Consider the following 6000-nt stretch of genomic DNA (forward strand, 5'->3'; position numbering starts at 1 on the left):
CATCCGTGGACCGGAAAACAGAAGGCGCCTTTGCCCGGCTGGCCCGTTTGCCCGCGTGCCCAAAGCCCCAAAGCCCCAAAGCCTGGCCTGCCGGGCGCTCGTACGTTATCAGACATCCGCGCGCGTGATAGACCAAAGTCCAACCAAACGGGCCGGCCACACGCATGACGCATATGCCTAGGCACACACCACGCACCAGTGTATCATGACGCCCCATCATAACAACAGCCGATCCTGCAGCTCGATCGGCTACACCATCCATCATCCATGCAGCCTGCCTGCAGTTAGCTGCAGGAATTCCCTCGATCACCTCCCACCAGGTCGATCGATCGATCCGGTCCCTGGACGGAGGGGGGGACACGCCATCATACGCCTCTTACGTAGGTACACGCATGGCATGTCCCATCAATCGATCCCCACACACCCCTCCTCCTCGGCCTCCTTTCCCCGATCCATGATGCGCACCGTTTCTCACGCTCTCTCTCCCTTCGCGCGCGCGTTCGATCGATCGATCGGCATGCATACGCCCATGCGTGGTGCACGGCCGGTGCACTCGCTCCGTGCCTCCGCGCGCGGCACGCGCATTGCAAAACTACTCGTAACACACGAGATCTCGATCGCCATCATAAGTGCACCTTTTTACGTGGAACTACGCGCTCGCTGCTGCCTGTGCATATGCTGCTGCCTGTGAATGCCTGATCGATCGACTAGAGCTCGTCAGTCATGCCCCGCCCGGTCTCCCCACGAATCAACCGTTTGATGTGATCACCCCGTCCATCCGGCACAGCCGCAGCACAAGTGGGAAAAGGAGGGAGCTCTTCCGCGTGCAGCTTATCGATCGCTAGCGGTAACTTTTATGCGTGGTACAGTACGCCTTTGGAGTAACTGAGTAGTGACACTAGTACTACTGCCTTTGCGGGTCTCTCTCCGGTCGCCGTCATCTCTGGTCCAGCCATTGCCACCTGCGAGACCTGCCCTGATGCCCTGATGGGCGCGCATAGCTGACCTGACCTCCGTTCTCTAGCACCCTAGGGCCAGGGCTGCGACATGCGTATATATGCATATGGCGGACTCGAACTCGGTTGGCACGATGCGTAAAGTATAAGCTGGTATGGTAGTACTGTGCTGTACTGCCCGATGGTGCCGTGCATGGAAAACTATACTACCTAGAAAACGACCCGAGAGACCGTGAGCGTACGGTGCCCTGCCATGCATGGTTTGACCTTGGGACAAAGCAGCAGTGAACAATCAAACAAACAGAGAGGTCACTGCTTGCGCATGCATATCAGCAGATATATATTCTCATCACCTGCATGCCTACTGACGGCCGCCGGCGCCAGCGATGTGTTCTGACCATATCGCCCGTCAAAACATACGTACTACCTTAACCATAGGAGTATCTCTCTTACATGTGGGGGAGTGAATTTTAAACTCTCAAGAGACATCCCCTTATTATTTACATATCAATAGTTAAAAAATCAATAATACAGATTAATATATGATAAATCACTCCACAAAGATGTAAGTTAAAATTTAACTTTTACAAGTTGCAACAAAAAATAAATTGAACTATGGTTAGTTAATGTATATTCGCAGTCAAATTTGTTTTTTTCGTTGCGGCACGTAGAAATTGAATTTTAAGTTGCATATTTGTAGAGTAATTTATCACATATTAATCTATCTTGTTGATTTTTTTAAAAAAAATATAATTATTTAGATGACATGTAAATAATAAGGTATGTACCCTCCCGAGTTTAAAATAGTTTTTTCTTACATGTGTCTTGTAGTGTAGTGTAGAGTGTAGTGGTTGTACTATGTCGATCTGCTCGGTGTTTGCTATCCAGGTCGGTCCATCCAATTGAGGCCGGAGAGGGGCCGGTGGGGTTAAACCTGGCTGGCTGCCTCTGCTGGGTCTTCTCTTCTGTGAAAATTTTGAACGGTAGCTGTTGGGTTTTACCTTCTGCAGCTGTCTAGACACAGTGAAAAAACCACGCGAACTGCTTATGGCTGCTGGCTGGGTGGCCCAGACCTTGGTGAGAACCGAGGGAATATGTGGAATGGAATGGAAACAACCCGTTAGGGAGGGAACAAAAGTTACACAGCTAGCAGGAGTAGTACTACGACTACTACAGGCCCGTTAGTGGGCGATTATAGATGTCATCTCAGGTTGCCACAAGGACACAAGGTAAAAAAAAATTACTAATGAGTAGCGAAAGTGTCTTGCTTTCTCTAGACTAGATAGTATATAGGAAACTCAAATCATCCCTTAAAAGGATGTCTCCTTATCTCCTTATTATTGTATGTGACTTAAAAAGTCATAAAAAAAATTTAAAAAATTTCGTAGGATAGATCAATATGTGATATGTTATTTCACAAACATGCAAATTCAAATTTAACTTATACAACTAGAAACAAAAATAATAAATTTGACTATGAATAAAACGTGTAATTCACAGTCAAATTTGTTATTTTTGTTTCGAATTGTATAAGTCAAATTTTAACTCACATGTTTGCGAAAAATATATCATATATTGATCTATCTCGATAAATTTTTTTATAACTTTTTAAATGCTATGCATAAAACGAGGGGATGTTCCCTCTATGGACAAAATCCACTTCTTTAGTATATATATGTAGTAGCCATATGCATCATCACATTACGTTATCAGATAGTAGATTAATTACGAGTAGAGTGGTAGTGTTACAAGCATGCGTGATAATTAACTCCCGGCCGTCCCAAAGATTGTACCGGGGACTTTCCCAACATTAACATGTTTCTTGTTAATTTAGCATTGCTTGTATAGCTACGGTGCAGTACTGGTGCATAGACGATAAATCGAGATGCTTGGTTTGTAAATATGGTCCATTTGTTTTCACTATTCGAAGATTGCTCCTTTCTCCATTTAGCTCACCTATATATATTCCTGGTTTTATTGAGAAGAGTAAATTTCACAAAACTACATGTTTTGCAGTCCAAGTTGCATAAAACCACACACACTTTGATACTTGGCACTTAAGTACATATATTTTGGCAATGTAGTTTCACAAAACCACACTATCAATGAATGGATTCACCCGCGAGGTGACGTGACTGTTTCACCTAGAATGAAGACATGGCATCCTATTACCAGCCATCGCACGAAATTAATAGGATGCCACGTCCTCATTCTTGATGGAACAACCATGTTATCTTATGGGTGAATCCATTCATCGATAGTGTGGTTTTGTGAAACTAAACTACTAAAATATATGTACTTAAGTGCCAAGTGTCAAAATGTATGTAGTTTTCTGCAACTTGAACCATAAAACATGTAGTTTTGTGAAATTTACTCTATTGAGAAATAATAATGAGAATATTCCGTGGCCTTAATTTGTGATAAGAATACATGATCACCCAGCTAGATAGCACAAGATATATATGATGCGCACCACACAGTCATGCATGTACGGAATATATGCATGGTTCCCATCATCCAGCAAACTAGCATGCAACTAGTTTGCTAGCAGTCTACTGCATTCAGCATGCATGTATGGTCCTTGTTAACCCTTACATTGTTTTCTGCTAGATCAGAAATAAAGGCAGATTTAAAGGGTATATATACATCCACTGCGCTGTGCATGGATATGTTCAAGATGCATACCTACACAATCTATGGCTATATATATATACTTCCTCTGTTTCAAAATGTTTGACGCCATTGATTTTTTTAAAACATATTTGACCGTTCGTCTTATTCAAAAAATTTAAGTAATTATTAATTCTTTTCATATCATTTGATTCATTGTTAAATATATTTTTAATGTAGACATATAATTTTACATATTTCACAAAAGTTTTTTAATAAGACGAACGATCAAACATATGCTAAAAAGTCAACGGTGTCAAATATTTCGAAACGGAGGGAGTATATCGACACTGGTCATATATAGGTTTTCTACTTGCAAAAGCGTTCGTGATATACAAGTTACTTGGTAGTGGATATTTGCTTATGTGACAGTAACACAGATATTATCCATACATCTCCTATGACTTATTCCATGGCCCCTAACGTATCCCGTACAGAACTTTAACTCTTGTGTTGATTCGATTCGATTCGATCGATCACAAAGTCATCGAGGGAAAAAAAAAAGTGACTTACTCTCTCCGTCCCACAATATAAGAGATTTTGAGTTTTTATTGTAATGTTTGATCACTCATCTTATTCAAATTCTTTTTTTAAATATAAAAAACGAAAAATTATGCTTAAAATATTGTAGATAATAAAATAAGTCACAAATAAAATAAATAATAATTTTAAAAAATTTTGAATAAGACGAGTGATCAAACGTTGCAAGGAAAAACTTAAAATATCTTATATTATAGGACGGAGGGAGTATATTAGCTAGCTAGAGACATCGCAAGTGGACAAGAACTAACGTGTACTCCTGTCTTGGTCAACTTGGCCAGATATTCTTCCGTTTTTCACAGTGGTGATATGATCATCTGGCCATATAATCCACACTGCAACTCTGCAAGGCCTTTCACCAAGTTAGTGATGGTGATCACTGATCAGTGATCCACTTTACTCGCGCTCATCAGCTCAACAGTTTGGTGACCTAAAACATCCACATCTCTTGAATCATCCACCACGCGCGCGCATCATATCATACAGTAGTACGTACAGTCTCCATGACACGCACACGCCGAGCTCCAAGACCAAAATCCAGACCGATTGGCGCCGTCGATCGACGAACGGACGGCCCAGATCCCAGTCGAGATCATGTCCCGGCACACACCTCTCACTGGACCCGATCTCAGCGACAAGACACCTCCAAAATCATTGCCGCCCTGTGGCCATGGAGTGCTTAGAGAGGGTGGAATCATCATGTGCTTATTGAAAAAAAACTATAGAATTAAGCTGAGGTTGACACCGGAGTCAAGATCGAGTGTGGTACGTGCGTGCGGGCCGGCAGAACAGCGGATCAGCTGGGCGATCAACACACAGCTGACTGATGAGGCGACAATCACATGGTGTGGAATTAATGGGATTAATGAATGGTGATGACTGATGAGATGATCTATCTATCTCGTTCGAGTTGGGATACAGCGTTGTGCGCAGATCGATCGGCCGATGGACCGGCCGGTTCCCTGTCCAACAATCATGTGGAGGTGTGGTAAGCAGAGCATGCATGCAGGGTGGAATGTCTGTGTGATGCCTGAGCTGTTTAGACTATGTAAATTATTACAATGAATTATCGATTTGATTATCAAGATACTTTAAAGATTTAAATAAATATACTTAACTTATAGCTTGAAACAAGTGGTTTAAGTAGAAGAATCTTTTTTAAAAAAAGGTATTTCGAAGCGTGGAGTAAATAATGTGTTCTAATAATTGGATGGATAATCTGAGAAAGAAAATGACCTTAGACTATTTATCTGGCAGGGGCAAGATCATCTACTTATGGAGATAGCACATATCAATCACCTTAACTGCAAGATACTGATCTTTACTGGGTCATACAAAATTCACATTAGTCCCGGTTCAAAAACCCGACGGCACTTTTAAACCGGGACAAAAGATATTTTTGAGTCCTAGTTAAAAAAATAGCAGGTGGTGTCAAACCCCTCCACTATCTTTAGTCTTGGTTGTTTAACAACCGGGACCAAAATAAAAAAACAATCGGGACTAAAATTAAAAAAAATTTGCAAAGTTGTGCCGAGCCGCCTTGTCCTCCCCACAAGTTACAGTCCTTATCTCCATCTCCTCCTCCCTTCCTCTCCCTCATTCCTCTCCCCCGATCTCCTCCTCCCCTCTCCTCCTCCGGCCCCCTCCCCTCTCCTCCCCCTCCCCTCTGCGAAGCCGACGACGGCGATGGCGGGCGGCGGCGCCCTCTCCTCTGCCGGATCCTGCAGGAGGGGAGACAGCGGGGGCGGCAATGACATCCCCTTTCCTCCCCCTCCTCCCGGCCCCTTCCCCTATGCGAAACTGGCAACAGCGACCGCAGGCGACGGCGATGATT

This window comes from Oryza glaberrima, chromosome 3 (assembly GCF_000147395.1).
Source record: "Oryza glaberrima chromosome 3, OglaRS2, whole genome shotgun sequence".
Classification (NCBI taxonomy): Eukaryota; Viridiplantae; Streptophyta; class Magnoliopsida; order Poales; family Poaceae; genus Oryza; species Oryza glaberrima.